Consider the following 17190-nt stretch of genomic DNA (forward strand, 5'->3'; position numbering starts at 1 on the left):
CAAAACAAAAAACTCTGAAGAAACAAAACCCAAATAACTGAAATGACATTAATAATTTTAAATTTATAAAGAATTCAATAAAGTATGGAACAACTATTCACTAACAGTGACACAGCAAACTGCTACAGATAAATAACAATAAATGGAACTTGAGATAGTACATTGGTATATTTATTTATTTACAAGTAACAACTTCAAAGCAATAGGATGCCTCAAATACATTCATAAGGCTGTCTATCGACCAAAATATAGAGGTTGTGAGATCAGTGCTAAATTTTTTTTTAGTACTTTCTTCTTCAGAAGTTATAGCTGTGAGGTATAAATTTATATATAAACACATATAGCTGAAAACTCTAATATGAATCTAATTTCTTCCTATTTAATTTTTTCATCTTTAAGGTACCCCTTACTTAAATAATCTTGTAAAAAAATACAACATAACAAAGGCACCTCCTCTACTAGAGATGCTAATAGGTAATAAAAAAGGAGGCATCAGAATACATTTTAGGGATTATCATAATCATTTGACAGGATTAGGATACTTCACTAACATGAAAATTCATATTTACTCAAAATGTAAATTTAATCCTGATACTTTTAAAGTGAGAATTCTTTTTGTTAGAAAACTGCATACAACCATTTGTAAGCCAATTCCATAAGAGCTCTTCCATTCAATTCAATAAATGCTATTGTGTTCCTACCATGTGCAAAGCACAGTGCTAGACACTTCAGGGGATTCAAACATGATTAAGGCAGTCTCTGACCTGAAGGAATGCAACAATGGGATAAGACAGAACAAGAACAGCTATGATAAGAAGCAGAGAAAGTGCCATGAAAAAAGTACAAAACAGAAGCTATAGGGTTTAAAGAAGAGAAAAATGTACATATCTTCCTCAACTTATGATGGGGTTACATCTTGATAAACTCACTGTAAGTTGAAAATATCCAAAGTTGAAAATGCATTTAATACACCTAACCTACCAAACATCATAACTTAGCCTAGCCTACCTTGAATTTGCTCAGAACACTTACATTAGCATACAGTTGGGCAAAATCATCTAACACAAAGCCTATTTTATAATACAGTGTTGAGTACCTCATGTGTTTATTGAATACCATACTAAGTGAAAAGCAGAATGGATGTATGAGTAGAGAATGGTTCTAAGTGCACCGCTGGTTTACCCTCATGATTGCCTGGCTACTGGGAGCTTTGGCTGCTGCTGCCCAGCATGACAAAAGCATCTCATACTACATATTGCTAGTCCAAGAAAATATCAAAATTCAAAGTTCGAGGTATGGTTTCTATTAAATGTATATTGCTTTTGCATCATTGTAAAGCTGAAAAATCTTAAATCAAACCATCATAAATCAGGGGAGCATCTCTACTTCAGAATGCCTCCCAATTCAGTATGAAGTTTAATAAATATAATTAATTTTCTATTAAAATCAAAATTACAAGGTTAATTTAAGAAGCTAATTTTGAGAGAATTACTAATCTTGCTAATTCACCTTTTTTAAAGTTTCAATGAAGAATTTTATGGTTACAATGGTTGAAAAGGTACTAGGGGAAAAAATGCTCAGCATATGTTTTTAAAAAGTTGAAAAAGAACAAACTAAACCTAAAATCAAGCAGAAAAAGGAAATAATAAAGATTAGAGCAGAAGCATTAAATAGTAAATAAAAAATTGAGGATTGAGGACAGTAATGAAATCAGAATTTAATTCTTTGAAAAGATGAACAAAATGAAAAAATCTTTAAAAATGGGCAGAAGAACTGAATAGACATTTTTCCAAAGAGGAAATGCAGATGGCCAACACACACATGAAAAAGATGCTCAACACTGCTAATCATCAGGGAAATGCAAATCAGAACCATAAAGAGCTATCACCTCGCACCTGTCAGAATGGCTATCAACAAAAAGAACACAAATAACAAATGTTGGTGAGGATGTGGAGAAAAGGGAACCTTTGTACACTGTTGGTAGGAATGTAAATTGGTGCAGCCACTGTCAAAAACAGTATGGAGATTTCTCAAAAAACTAAAAATAGAACTACCATATGCCCCAGCGACTTACTCCTAGTATATATCAAAAAAAAAAACCTCGAAAAAACTAATTTGAAAAGATACATGCATCCCAATGGTACTAGCAGCATTATTTACAATTGCCAAGATACGGAAGCAAACTAAATATCCATCAACAGATGAATGGATAAAGATGTGGCGTGCGCGCGCGCGCACACACACACACACACACACACACACACACACACACACACCAGAATACTACTCAGCTGTAAAAAAGAATGAAATTTTGCCACTAGCAGCAACATGGATAGACTTGGAGGGCAAAATGCTAAGTGATATAAGTCAGAGAGAGAAAGAAAAATACTGCATGATATCACTTACATGTGGAATCTAAAAAATACAACAAACTAGTGAATATAATGAAAAAGAAGCAGACTCACAAATATAGAGAACTAGTGGTTACCAGTGGGGAGAGGGAAGGAGGGAGGGACAAAAAAGGGGTAGGGGACTAAGAAGTACAAACTATTAGGTATAAAATAAGCTACAAGGGTGTATTGTACAACACAGGGAATACAGCCATTATTTTATAATAACTATAAATGGAGTATAACCTTTAAAAATTGTGAATTACTCTATTATATACCTGTAACTTATATAATATTGTACAGCAACTATACTTCAATAAACAAAAAAACAAACAAAAAAGATGCACTGTATTTTCAAGTTACATACAATTTTCAGATTTTACAAAAATAAAAGGATTTATACCTAAAAAAAAAAATTTTTTTAATCTTAAACCAGACTGACCAAGAAAAACAGCAAAGACACAAATTACCGAAACTTACGAATGAAAGAGAGGACATTGCTATCAACTCTACAGAAATGAAACAGATTATAAGACAATGTTATGAACAACTTTATGCCAACAAATTAGACGGTTTAGATGAAATGGACAAATTCCTGACACAAATGATCAAAATTAATGCATTAAAAAATGGAAAATCTGAATAGACTATTACATGTAAGGAAACTGAATTAGTAATTAAACATCTTCCCATAAAGAAAAACCCAATCCTAGTTGGCCTCACTCGTGAATTCTACCAAATATTTAAAGAAGAAATAATAGCATGCTTTTACAAACTCTATCAGAAAATTAGGAAAGAAGTTGGGACAGGAGCAAGAGACCTAGAAAAACAGGTTAGTTTAGGTACATGTGGTTAGATTTTGTATCAAGAGTCTACAAGAAATCTGTAGTGATATTTATTTAATTTATGAATTTAGTTTATTCATATTTAGCTTAAGCACTTAAATAAATATCATCACATTTTTGCCTTGTTTTAAAAATTAGTTAATATGACATCATTTTCAGTTTTATCAAATTAAAAAGTTTAAAAACTAAGCTTTTTCCAATATTACATCTATTGATAAGTTTTCTTATAAAGCTTTATAAAAAATTATAATTTTGCTCTGATCTTATTTGGTAGTTCAAAGCAAAATTAAGTATAAAAAAATCTTGTAGAAAGAGCATTCCAGTAGTAGAAAAATATGCTTAAACTTTGTTTTAGAAAGATCAGTGGGAAAGGTAATTCTGTTTGAGACTTGTATGGCCTCTTTTGTTAGTGAAACTAACTTCTTGCTGGAGCCTAATTCTAATGCTAGGTACCTAGCTCTAAAAACAAAATATCTCACTTTCAAAAAAGTTATGCAACAACCAACAGAACAACAGCTAACATCTGTATAACAGTTTACCTAACTCATTCAACGTTCATAATTTTCCATGATGAACACATTAACCTTGTTTTGCAGATGGGAAAATAGAATCAAAAGATCTCTTGCCCAAGATCACAGTATTCAAGTGGTAGATTACAGACTTTTGATTCAGAATATTATATTTCATTCACAATATAGTTCTTCAAAAGGTGGCACTCATTTAAGGAAGAGATGATTTTACACAATCTATAAAAGTGGCAGTACATTGAATTACACAGTATGGTAGACTTTACTAGTGCCTACCAGCATCCTGCAGCCTCCATTCCTTTCTGGGCACAGGGATGACTACAATTGCCAGCTCCTGTGAGGTTTAGGAAGGACTATGTGCCTAGTTCTGGCTTATGAAATAAGAGCAGAGGTGACACAGTCCCTGATTGATTTTACAGTCTGTTTCTTCCTCTGGCACAAAAATCACAGACAGGTATCATGTTGAGATGGTGGAGACACAAGACTGAAGCAGCCTGGGTTGCTGTGTTATTGCATAAAGGACAGCTGTCCTGGAAAGTTGCCCGGGCTTGCTGGATAAACTAGAAATAGACCTTTGTTGTATTAAGCCACTGAGATTTTTAAGGTTCTTTGCTATGACAGTATAGTCTAGCCTATTCTGACTAATGAAATAGCTACAATGTTATTCCCTTTTCAATTATCTTTCAATCCTTCTGAATATGTCAAGAAGAAAAATGTAATGTAGTGTTAATACTAGCTAATCCTCCTTTTTAACAAAGAGGGAGAAGAGTTTAGTTCAGAGCCATGTGAAAGTTATTTAGCTAGAATTAATGTTCTAGTTAATCTTATAGTTACAGCATGTGATACTGATTTTCCAGTTTGACTAGTAATATAAAGTTTCTTTTAAAGTAAATTTATTTAAATAAAAACACGAAATTCAAAGAAAATATTAGATTAAAAAAGGGTAAGAGGACATGTGGCAAGAACATGAAGATGCTCTGGCAGTGAATGGAACTTCGGACGGTGCACTGTACCGAACTGCATCTCACGAGGGTAGCTCTTGATCTGTTTTCAATTCATTCTATGTTGAGTTGTTAGCAAACTATTTAGGCAGCTACATTTAAATTGGTATCCAGCCTGAAGGGATGGATAGAACCGATAAAATATTTTTTGGTAATAACGAACAATCTGTAACAGTCATGACTGGGATATTGGTTAGGCATTAAAGATAAAAGAATCAGGAGACAACAGTTGTAAATGGTAAGAGTAAATTAATAACTTTAAAAAAGACTTATATGAATAGATTTATGGTCATTTGAGCAATCTAGTCATTCGATTAAATAATCAGAGAAGTTGCCTCTTTAAATTTTTTGCCATCTTTTCAGGAGGGCCAATCCAATTCCACATACTTGTAATAGCCACTGATGGCACCATCAGAGGTCAAAAGTGGGGAGAGAGGAAGCACAGAGTGAATCAGCTGTACATACAATACACAAACTCTGAAGAACCTACATACAGGGTTATATTATGGCATCCTTAGACAAGTGCGGTCTGTCAATATAGAAAAAGCTTTAGTGACTTTATTAAACTGAGAATAAACCATCAGGTTGTTCTTAGAGGTAAATAGGTGATCAGAGGGTTCTAACACTATAGTTTCAAAACTGTGCTACCACACTCCATAATATGTAAAGGGTCTCATATGCTCACTCACCATACTTGCCACAGAAAGAAAAACCCTTGAAAAATTTGCTTCTTGTCATGAAGAAAGAGAAAAGGAAATATAGAGAAGATGGAGAAGAGAAAAGTATTTTATTTCAGGGAGATAGAAGGAAGGATACAGATTGACAGGGATAATGGGACAGGATATGGGAAGTACATAGATTAAAGCAGCCCTCCCCATAGTTCAAGCAGACTAAGAGCCAGCACCAGGGCCCAAAGGAAGGGAGGTGTTTTCATCTAATCAACTGGTGTACATGCAAACTGGCTGGTAAAGACTTAAGTCTCTTAAGCCCACTTTTAGACTTATGTATTCATAAAAATTATGGTCCTCTCCCATAGACATATAACCATAGTTATAGGACAATCATGGTTCTTCTTTGTATTAGGGTAAACCAAGAGCTAAAACAAACAACCCTAAAATCTCAGTGGCTTAAGACAACAGAATAGAGTTCTCATTCAATATGGATGCTCAGTAAGAAGCTTCTTATCTTAGAGTCTCAGAGTTCTCTGGTGGATTCTATTCATCAAGCTAAAGACCAGGGAAAAAGGGAAGAACTGCATATGTGAAGTTTTTATAGCCCAGTCTGGAATTGGTATATATTATTTCCACTCATATTATTCAAAATTCAGTCACATGACACATTTATCTGCAAAGAAGGCTGGGATGTATAGTTTACCTGTGTGCACAGGAGGAAAGGAGAATAGGTTTTGGAGAACGCATAGTATTCTTTGCCACATTCTACAAAACAGCTTTGAAATTCATATAAGTTAGATGTGGAACTAATGAAAAAAGCAGCAAATTCTATATAAACTTAGCCCCCTTTTTTTTAAAATTAATTTTTATTGGAGTATATAGCTTTACAATGTTGTGTTTCTACTTTACAGAATCAGCTATAGTGAATCAGTTCTATGTATACATATATCCCCTCTTTTTGGGATTTCCTTCCCATTTAGGTCACCACAGAGCATTGAGTACAGTTCCCTGTGCTATACAGTAGGTTCTCATTAGTTATCTATTTTATACATAGCATCAATAGTGTATATATGTCAATCCCAATCTCCCAATTCACCCCACCCCCTGCCTTTCTTTTAAATGGGCTGAACATACATCACCAAGAATTAGGAACAGCCTAAATCTATACAATTATTTTTATTCAAGTATAATGCTTTAGACTATGGTGCCTAGAATAGTGTCCGCATGTGGTACCTGGTTAATAATTATTTGCTAATGAAGAGTATAGAGTAGAAAATCAAAGCAAAGCCAGGAATTATAAATAATAGTTTTAATAAAAGAAATGTCTTAAAAAGTGAGTTTTAAAAAGCACTTGTGGAAATGTTTATTGCAGCACTATTTACAATACACAGGACATGGAAGCAACCTAAGTGTCCATCAACAGATGAATGGATAAAGAAGATGTGGCACATATTTACAATGGAATATTACTCAGCCATAAAAAGAAACAAAACTGAGTTACTTGTAGTGAGGTGGATGGACCTAGAGTCTGTCATACAGAGTGAAGTAAGTCAGAAAGAGAAAAACAAATACCATATGTTAACACATATATATGGAATCTTAAAAAAAAAAAAAAAGGTTCTGAAGAACCTAGGGGCAGGATAGGAATAAAGACCCAGACGTAGAGAATGGACTTGAGGACACGGGGAGGGGGAAGGGTAAGCTGGGACAAAGTGAGAGAGTGCCAGGACTTATATATACTACCAAATCTAAAATAGACAGTTAGTGGGAAGCAGCTGCATAGCATAGGGAGATCAGCTCAGTGCTTTGTGACCACCTAGAGGAGTGGGATAAGGAGGGTGGGCGGGAGACGCAAGAGGGAGGAGATATGGGGATACGTGTATATGTATAGCTGATTCACTTTGTTATAAAGCAGAAACTAACACACCATTGTAAAGCAATTATACTCCAATAAAGATGTTTTTTTAAAAAAAAAGGTTCTGGTGAACCTAGGGGCAGGACAGAAATAAAGACGTAGATGTAGAGAATGGACTTGCGGACACGGGAAAGGGGAAGGGGAAGGGGAAGGGGAAGCTGGGATGAAGTGAGAGAGTTGCACTGACATATATACACTACCAAATGTAAAACAGATAGCTAGTGGGAAGCAGCTGCATAGCACAGGGAGATCAGCTTGGTGCTTTGTGACCACCTAGAGGGGTGGGATAGGGAGGGTGGGAGGGAGATGCAAGAGGGAGGGGATATGGGGATATATGTACACATATAGCTGATTCACTTTGTTATATAGCAGAAGCTAACACAACATTGTAAAGCAATTATACTCCAATAAAGATGTAAAAATAAATAAATAAATAAAATAAAATTTTGTAAATCATGTGCATTAAAAAAAAAAGCACTCGTGGATAATATAAATGTTAATCACACTATAAATCATTTCACTGAGGGCTTCCCTGGTGGCGCAGCAGTTAAGAATCCGCCTGCCAATGCAGGCGACACAGGTTCGAGCCCTGGTCCAGGAAGATCTCACATGCCATGGAGCAACTAAGCACGTGCGCCACAACTACTGAGCCTGCACTCTAGAGCTCGCGAGCCACAACTACTGAAGCCCGCACGCCTAGAGCCCGTGCTCCGAAACAAGAGAAGCCACCTAGAGCCCATGCTCCGAAACAAGAGAAGCCACCGCATGAGAAGCCCGCGCACCGCAATGAAGAGTAGCCCCTGCTCACCGAAAGTAGAGAAAAGCCCGCACGCAGCAAGGAAGACCCAACGCAGCCAAAAATAAATGAATGAATGAATGAATGGATGAATGAATCATCTCACTGAGAGACTTAGACTTCCAGAAAACAAACATTGTATAAATCATCATTATAATTAGACTATAATTATTTAACATCGGCTTTATTTTCCATAAAAATTATCCAACAAAATATGCTGAGAACATAGTCGAGTTAAAAGGGAAACACTACAAAAGATACTTTGGCTGTGTCCAAGCTCTTCCACATTCAGGGATATTTGAAGGATGCATTAACAAAGGAAGTCAACATCCTCTTGATTCTTGACTTTCACCAGGAAAGCTAAGCAGCTGCTTTCTGACCCTCCAAGGCATATCAGTCACTGGCTGATCAGTCTGATCTTTTTGAGCCTTACTTTAAAAGCTTTGTTTAGGCAGGTTTGCAGTAACCTTTTACTCAAAAGACATTTAGCCCTACTACGAAAGTGTGTCCTTTCTTGTATCTCTACTGAATGCTCCAAGTTTTTAACAAGAACTCTACACTCTGACTGGTCAGAATGAAAAAAATCTCCCATTGCTGGGAGAACTCTAAGAATAGTTTGATTTATAGGTATTTATTCTTTCTTCAGCTTCATGGAGTCTCACCCCACCTATGTGCCATTCAGTATTAAGTTAAAGACTCAAAAGGGCCCCTATGCAGAATTTTGTAGCTCTGTTTCTATTTAGCTCCCCATTCTTCAGTACTCTGTAAATTCCAGTTGCCTTGGCTTTCCCAATTTCTTTTTTTTTTTTAATTGAAGTATAGTTGACTTACAACGTTGTGGCAATCTCTGCTATACAGCAAAGTGACTCAGTTATACACAGAGACATTCTTTTTTTATGTTCTTTTCCATTATGGTTTATCCCAGGAGATTGGACATAGTTCCCTGTTACTATACAGTAAGACCTTGCTGTTTATCTGTTTTAAACGTAACAGTTTGCATCTACCAACACCAATTTCTAATCTGTTTCCTCAGTTCGGCAAGACTGTCATTCTCTAAATTCTCCATCATCAGGACAATACCTTGAATACCTTTAGGCAAAAAGCCAGGATTCACCTAGTTTCCTCCCCCACACTTTCTCCCAGGGATCACATTACTATGCTGTCAACTGTCCAATGTCTGAAAAAAGTTGTCTCTAGTGGAAGGGCAAGTCCAGTACTGGTTAATCCATCATGATGGGAAGAAGTCTCTCATGGTGTTTTAATTTGCATTTTCCAGATGTTTAGTATTCATAATGTAGCTGACAAAAGGCAGAACCTTTGCCTGTCTTATATACTGCTGTAGCCTTAGTCATGCTTACAACAGTGCAGGGCACAGAGCAAGTACTATTATTTGTTAAATGGATTAACTATTTATGTTTACCTATATATTTTTGAAGGTATAAATGATCTGTTTATGTCTTTCACCCATTTAGTGATTACAGCCTAAGAAACTGGTGATTCTAAGCTGTATCCAAGGTAACTCAAGAGTAAGTCTCCCACATAAGTTCTATTTTCATGCAATTATGTTGTGCTATACAAAGGGATATGCTAGACAAATTGATATATAGATAGACTATACAAGCAATAAGTATGGAGACAACATGGTGCTCCAAAGAAACAGTTACTCCAAAAATGAGGGCAATAACTTTTAGGACATTCCCGCAAGACATTACTTCAGTGGAATTTTTAATAAAATTAAATAGAAATTCTCATTTCAATAAGAAATTGAGATTTAAATCTTTGTTTACCATACACATTACTACAAAGAAAAAGGCAAATTATTATAGCCTACAAACTCATTGCTGTAAATGCCATCTCTTTACAGCAGTGAGTGGCAAAACTTAGGGTGTCTGAGATAAAATAAGGCAGTATAGATTTCAATTACCCATCTTAATATCTTTGCATATACAAATCAATAATCCGAGTTCAGAAATACCTTTTAAATATGCTTATACAATATTCAAATGCCAGTTAGTTTAATGGTATTATGTTTCATTTCCATACATCTGAAGAAGTACTGGGTTTTTGATAGTATAAAAAAAAAGAGTTCCAAAAAAAAAAAAAAGAGTTCCAAATTTCAAAAATTTGGGTATGCTGGCTTATGTATGATTACTGATTTACTGATATAAGCAATTCTATATATTTGTCAGGCCAGCTTCTGAGTTCTAAAGTACCTATATTATATAACTACATGAAAATTTAAAATAGTACATAAACATGTTTCATCATAGGAAAACTGGAAAATATAAGAGGCAAAAATAATGCAACTAAAAATGATCAGAATCCTACCTCTGTTAAAGTTTCAGAGCATATGGCCTTTCCTATTATTTTATTTTATATAAAACATTAATGCCAACTAAAGCAGCTAAAAATGACTGAGAGGAATACTTAAGACCCTAAAAGCGGCAAGTGAATTCACTGAGCAACATTTTACATGAAGTGAGACAGTATGATGCCTGAGAAGAGCTGCATCACTAATATAAACCTGAATATTTAGCCAAAGGTTTTTCCTTGTTAAATGCCTCTTACCTTCTCAAAATATAAAATGCCTCAAACAAATTTACATATGTAACTTATAAATATATAACATTTATATATGTACTTTATATATATAATTTATGCAATAATACAGAACAGACATGTGATAGGACTGGAAGGCATGAGGCTAGATGTACTTGTAAATGTTCTAAAAATTAGTTCTAAAAATTAGCCACCATCTCTCTCCAATTAGAGGAAAAATACATCTTTTCTAGCACCTTTATGACAGAAATATTACATCTGTATAATTCATATTTTCTCATCATACACCTATGAGAAAGTAGGAAGAAAGAAACAGGATAAAGAAAAGAACACGGTGATTAAAAGAAAGAACATTAAAGTGAGACTTATGTTACATGGCCTATGTATGTGGTTCAACAAATTATTTAACTTTTCCAAGCTTGGATTCCACATCTTTAAAATGTGAGCCATAATCTCTCTCTTAGAGTTGTTATAAGGATTAAATTTAAAGAATAAAGTACAGATAAAGCTAAAAAAGGAGATATTAGTATTTATTATTCTTTGGAAATAGGCAGCTGAAGCATAATGTGCTACTCAAGGCCACAGACTGAGCTACCCCTGGAATAGAAACTAAAATGTGATCTTGGATCCATGGATCAACCATAATGCCACAATAGATGCTCTGTACATCTCTAAACTAAGTGGCCTACAAAATCATAGTAATAATATGCCACTTACCCCTCAAGGTTACTGTAAAGATTTAAACAAACTCATCTTTGTAAAGCAATTAGCATACTGCCTTGCACACACAATGCGCTCAATACTAGATGTTGTTGTTGTTATTAGTATGTGATGGTGATGGTGATGGTGATGATGATGAGGAGGAGGAGGAGGAGGAGGAGGATGTCATAGGTAACAGAGGAACATGGAGATACATAAAGTAAATTTTAAGAGGCTGATCAGAATTTGGTATCTAGAGGGGATGATTTATGACGTCAAAGTGCAAGAATTAATCTACTCATGCTTCTTGCCTCAGTTCTGTCTATCTATCTGTACCCAAAAGGACAGCTGTTATTTAATGGATGAAGTTATTCTCTTTACTGGAATATGTATTATAACAAGAGTACTAGTATAGGTCCTCTTACATATATGATGGGGAAAGGTACAGTATGTTGGAGAAGTGGTATTTAGAATATGAGAAATCTAGTGGTTAGTTCCTTTTTGAACATTTTACAAAGTATAATTTAAAAGCGTGTTAAGTTATTGGATCCAGGAATTATACATTTGAAGTACAAATTCCATCCCTCTATTATTTGTGTCTGAACTGTCAAACCCTACTAGATTATAAACTCTTTTAAGGCAGGGACTGTAGAATAATCATCTCAGAACAGTGTTTTGAGAACGATGTATAATGCCATCACACTGCTGCTTTCCACTTTTCATCAGCTATCAATAATGGCTAAAAATATGCTGACTAGGTGCAATAACATAAAATTCCTTGGAAAAAATAGTTTTACATATACTTAAGAAATGAAGAGAAATAGATGTGGATAGTTAGTTAGCATGTAAATAATGGTCAGCCATCAATTCCTGACAACCAAATTGATTTCTCCAAAAGGACTAGGGTTAAAAAGAAAACAGAAAGTTAACAATTAAGGAAGGAAATTAAACCCTTTTTTTTCTTTTACAAAACTTCAGGAAAGTACGCTGAAGAACATCCTAGGCAGTCAAGGTGGGAGGCAGAAAACTGCTGCAATCTGCCGTAAAAGGAAACATTGCGCCAGGCTGTGCTAAAATTCTACAAGGATAGATAACAACAAATTAAATCTTTGTCTTATGGACAAAAATGACTACGGAGACATTTTCAAAGATTAAGTGTGCCTTCACCAATACCTTCTGGCTTGTTTTTGGAGTGTACAGTTGCTATTGATCTTATAATAAAGAACTTACAACAGAGAATACTTTACTATCCACTAACTGTGGGTAAAGAATCACATTTCTCTAATCTTAGAATATCTGTCAGCAATTCCCAGTCTTTGTAACAATACAAGTTGCTTCACATCACTCTGAAACCTTGAGATCATCTCTGACTAGGAAGGAACAGAGAGGAAAATAAGATAATTAACTCCTGAGAAGAACAGGGTATGGAAAGATGAGTTGCAGCCTCTAATGCAAATGAAACCATGAAAAAAGAGAGTTAACTGGAGGAACAGAACTATTGTTCTACCAGGCAAGGCTTTGATTTAGAAGTAGAAGCAGAGATTTTTATTCTGGCTTTCCTTAAATATACAAAGGCATGAAATACTGTTTGCTTTACTCTTCTTGGTTGTATGTTAGTAAGAAGCAGTGTTACATAATACAGTAAAGAGGAATGGAAGCCAAAAAGTAAATCTCAACTTAAAAAGTTTATAAATTTTTCTTATGATTTCTGTCATTTTAATAATGTACCTCACTGGATGTATGGAAAAGCGAAAACATGTAAGTATGTAACAATAAGTGGTAAAGAAAAGAACACTAAAATCAGAGTCTCTATAAAATTTGGTACATGTCAGCTCCCCAATGCATAAATGTTTCTACGGTTAGAAATAAATAACTTGAGAAAGTGTCAGTGTTAATGAAAGACAAAAATCTCAAAATCCTATTTGGGGAAGTTCTGTTTCTATACAGCCAAGTAAGCTTCTCTATCTGATGGACCCTCTCACAGATAATAACCATAAACTCTGGACAAAACACAACCACCTCAAGGCTCTGAGGATTGAATACAATAAAGAGCTTCTTGGAGAAGAGCTGACAGTTGCAAGATAAGACCAGATTGGGATTTCTCTCTCTCTCTCTTTTTTTTCCCCGGCTTTTAGACTACAAGCAGACCACAGTCAGCACTGCATGGGGCCATTAAAACTCCAATAGAATACCTACAGTTTTTCTAGTCTGAAGTATCCAAAGACAGAGCTTGCAGCGACAATAGTCTCTGAAAAGTGAGGGGAGGAGGATTTCCAGAAAAGAGAGAGAGAGCTAGAGGAGGTGGCCCAGATTCTGTGTATAAACGCCACTCAGATCTCTGGCTGATTCTGAACCATGCATACATGGAGCAGGCTGGCTAATGATAAAACAATTAAACTGAACTGAACTGATGCCCAAGAGACAGAATTTTCCATTGAGTCAAACCAAGTTAATTGCCTGCTAAAAGAAAGATATTAACACTCTTTGAAGGACTATGACAAAATCCAGAGTATCCACTAAATAAAATGTCCACGATTCAATACATGAAAATTAATCAATACATGAAGAACTAGGAAAATGTGACCCATTATCAACAGAAAGATGGAGACCAACCCTAAAACACTCCAGATATTGTAACTAGCAGATGAGGAATTAAAAGCAGCTATTATAACTAGTTTCCGCATGGTAAAGAAATATATTCTGTTAATTTACAAAGGGAGGAAATCTTAGCAGAGAAGTAGAAACTATAAAAAAGAACCAGGAGGAGCTTCAAGATGGCGGAAGAGTAAGACACGGAGATCACCTTCCTTCCCACAAATACATCAGAAATACATCTACATGTGGAACAACTCCTACAGAACACCTACTGAACACTGGCAGAAGACCTCAGACCTCCCAAAAGGCAAGAAACTCCCCACATACCTGGGTAGGGCAAAAGAAAAAACAGAGACAAAAGAATAGGGACAGGACCTGCACCAGTGGGAGGGAGCTGTGATGGAGGAAGTTTCCACACACTAGGAAGCCCCTTCGCGGGTGGAGACTGCGGGTGGCGGAGGGGGAAGCTTCGGAGCCATGGAGGAGAGCGCAGCCACAGGGGTGCGGAGGGCAAAGCAGAGAGATTTCCGCACAGAGGATCGGTGCTGACCAGCACTCACCAGCCCGAGAGGCTTGTCTGCTCACCGGCCGGGGCGGGCAGGGGTTGGGAGCTAAGGCTCCGGCTTCGGTTGGATCCCAGGGAGAGGACTGGGGTTGGCTGCGTGGACACAGCCTGAAGGGGCTAGTGCACCACGGCTAGCCGGGAGGGAGTCCGGGAAAAAGTCTGGAGCTGCCGAAGAGGCAAGAGACTTTTTCTTGCCTCTTTGTTTCCTGGTGCACGAGGAGATTAAGAGCGCTGCTTAAAGGAGCTCCAGAGACAGTCGCGAGCCGTGGCTACCAACGCGGACCCCAGACACGGGCATGAGATGCTAAGGCTGCTGCTGCCGCCACCAGGAAGCCTGTGTGCGAGCACAGGTCACTATCCACACCTCCCCTCCTGGGAGGCTGTGCAGCCCGCCATTGCCAGGGTGCCGAGATCCAGGGACAACTTCCCCAGGAGAACTCACAGCGCACCTCAGGCTGGTGCAACATCACGCCGGCCTCTGCTGCCACAGGCTCGCCCCACACTCTGTACCCCTCCCTCCCCCTGGCCTGAGTGAGCCAGAGCCCCCGAATCAGCTGCTCCTTTAACCCCATCCCGTCTGAGCGAAGAACAGATGCCCTCAGGCGACCTACACGCAGAGGCGGGTCCATATCCAAAGCTGAACCCCGACAGCTGTGCGAACAAAGAAGAGAAAGGCAAATCTCTCCCAGCAACCTCAGGAGCAGAGGATTAAATCTCAACAATCAACTTGATGTACCCTGCATCTGTGGAATACCTGAATAGACAACGAATCATCCCAAATTGAGGAGGTGGACTTTGGGAGCAAAGATATATTTTTTTCCCCTTTTTCTCTTTTTTTGAGTATGTATGTGTATGCTTCCGTGTGTGATTTTGTCTGTATAGCTTTGCTTTTACCATTTGTCCTAGGGTTCTGTCTGTCCGTTTTGTTTTGTTTTCTTTTGTTTTTTTACTTTAAAAAATTTTTTTCTTAATAATTATTTTTTATTTTTTTAATAACTCTATTTTATTTTATTTTACTTTATTTTATCTTTTCTTTCTTTCTATTTTTTCTCCCTTCTATTCTGAGCCATGTGGATGAAAGGCTCTTGGTGCTCTGGCCAGGCGTCAGTGCTGTGCCTCTGAGGTGGGAGAGCCAAGTTCAGGACACTGGTCCACAAGAGACCTCCCAGCTCTACGTAATATCAAACAGCGAAAAGCTCCCAGAGATCTTCATCTCAACACCAAGACCCAGCTCCACTCAATGACCAGCAAGCTACAGTGCTGGACACCCTATGCCAAACAACTAGCAAGACAGGAACACAACCCCATCCATTAGCACAGAGGCTGCCTAAAATCATAATAAGGCCAACAGACACCCCAAAACACACCACCAGACGTGGACCTGCCCACCAGAAAGACAAGATCCAGCCTCATCCACCAGAACACAGGCACTAGTCCTCTCCACCAGGAAGCCTACACAACCCACTGAACCAACCTTAGCCACTGGGGACAGATATCAAAAACAACGGGAACTACGAACCTGCAGCCTGCGAAAAGGAGACCCCAAACACAGTAAGTTAAGCAAAATGAGAAGACAGAGAAACACACAGCAGATGAAGGAGCAAAGCAAAAACCTACCAGACCTAACAAATGAAGAGGAAATAGGCAGTCTACCTGAAAAAGAATTCAGAATAATGATAGTAAAGATGATCCAAAATCTTGGAAATAGAATGGAGAAAATACAAGAAACGTTTAACAAGGACCTAGAAGAACTAAAGAGCAAACAAACAGTGATGAACAACACAATAAATGAAATTAAAAATTCTCTAGAAGAGATCAATAGCAGAATAACTGAGGCAGAAGAACGGATAAGTGACCTGGAAGATAAAATAGTGGACGTAACTACTGCAGAGCAGAATAAAGAAAAAAGAATGAAAAGAATTGAGGACAGTCTCAGAGACCTCTGGGACAACATTAAACGCACCAAGAGTCGAATTAAAGGAGTCCCAGAAGAAGAAGAGAAAAAGAAAGGGACTGAGAAAATATTTGAAGAGATTATAGTTGAAAATTTCCCTAATACGGGAAAGGAAATAGTTAATCAAGTCCAGGAAGCACAGAGAGTCCCATACAGGATCAATCCAAGGAGAAACACGCCAAGACACATATTAATCAAACTATCATAAATTAAATACAAAGAAAAAATATTAAAAGCAGCAAGGGAAAAACAACAAATAACACATAAGGGAATCCCCATAAGGTTAACATCTTATCTTTCAGCAGAAACTCTGTAAGCCAGAAGCGAGTGGCAGGACATATTTAAAGTGATGAAGGAGAAAAACCTACAACCAAGATTACTCTACCCAGCAAGGATCTCATTCAGATTTGACGGAGAAATTAAAGCCTTTACAGACAAGCAATAGCTAAGAGAATTCAGCACCACAAAACCAGCTTTACAACAAATGCTAAAGGAACTTCTCTAGGCAGCAAACACAAGAGAAGGAAAAGACCTACAATAATAAACCCCAAACAATTAAGAAAATGGTAATAGGAACATACATATCGATAATTACCTTAAATGTAAATGGATTAAATGCTCCAACGAAAGACACAGATTGGCTGAATGGATACAAAAACAAGACCCGTATATA

The 17190-nt window shown here is 37.1% G+C and overlaps 1 protein-coding gene and 1 long non-coding RNA gene across 19 annotated transcripts in view; both read right to left on the reverse strand.

Annotated features, from left to right (window-relative positions):
- Positions 1-17190, reverse strand: part of TANC2 (tetratricopeptide repeat, ankyrin repeat and coiled-coil containing 2) — a gene marked incomplete at its 3' end in the record, with an annotated part of 361692 nt that overhangs the window by 190103 nt on the left and 154399 nt on the right. The window lies entirely within an intron of this gene.
- LOC309651003 lies at positions 6945-16495 on the reverse strand. Its single transcript, XR_014257886.1, has 2 exons — positions 8112-16495; positions 6945-8078 (listed from the first exon to the last, which is right to left on the reverse strand). It is a non-coding gene; the product is annotated as an uncharacterized lncRNA (long non-coding RNA).

The sequence above is a fragment of the Balaenoptera physalus genome, assembly GCF_965194825.1.
Source record: "Balaenoptera physalus genome assembly, chromosome: 20".
Taxonomy (NCBI): Eukaryota; Metazoa; Chordata; class Mammalia; order Artiodactyla; family Balaenopteridae; genus Balaenoptera; species Balaenoptera physalus.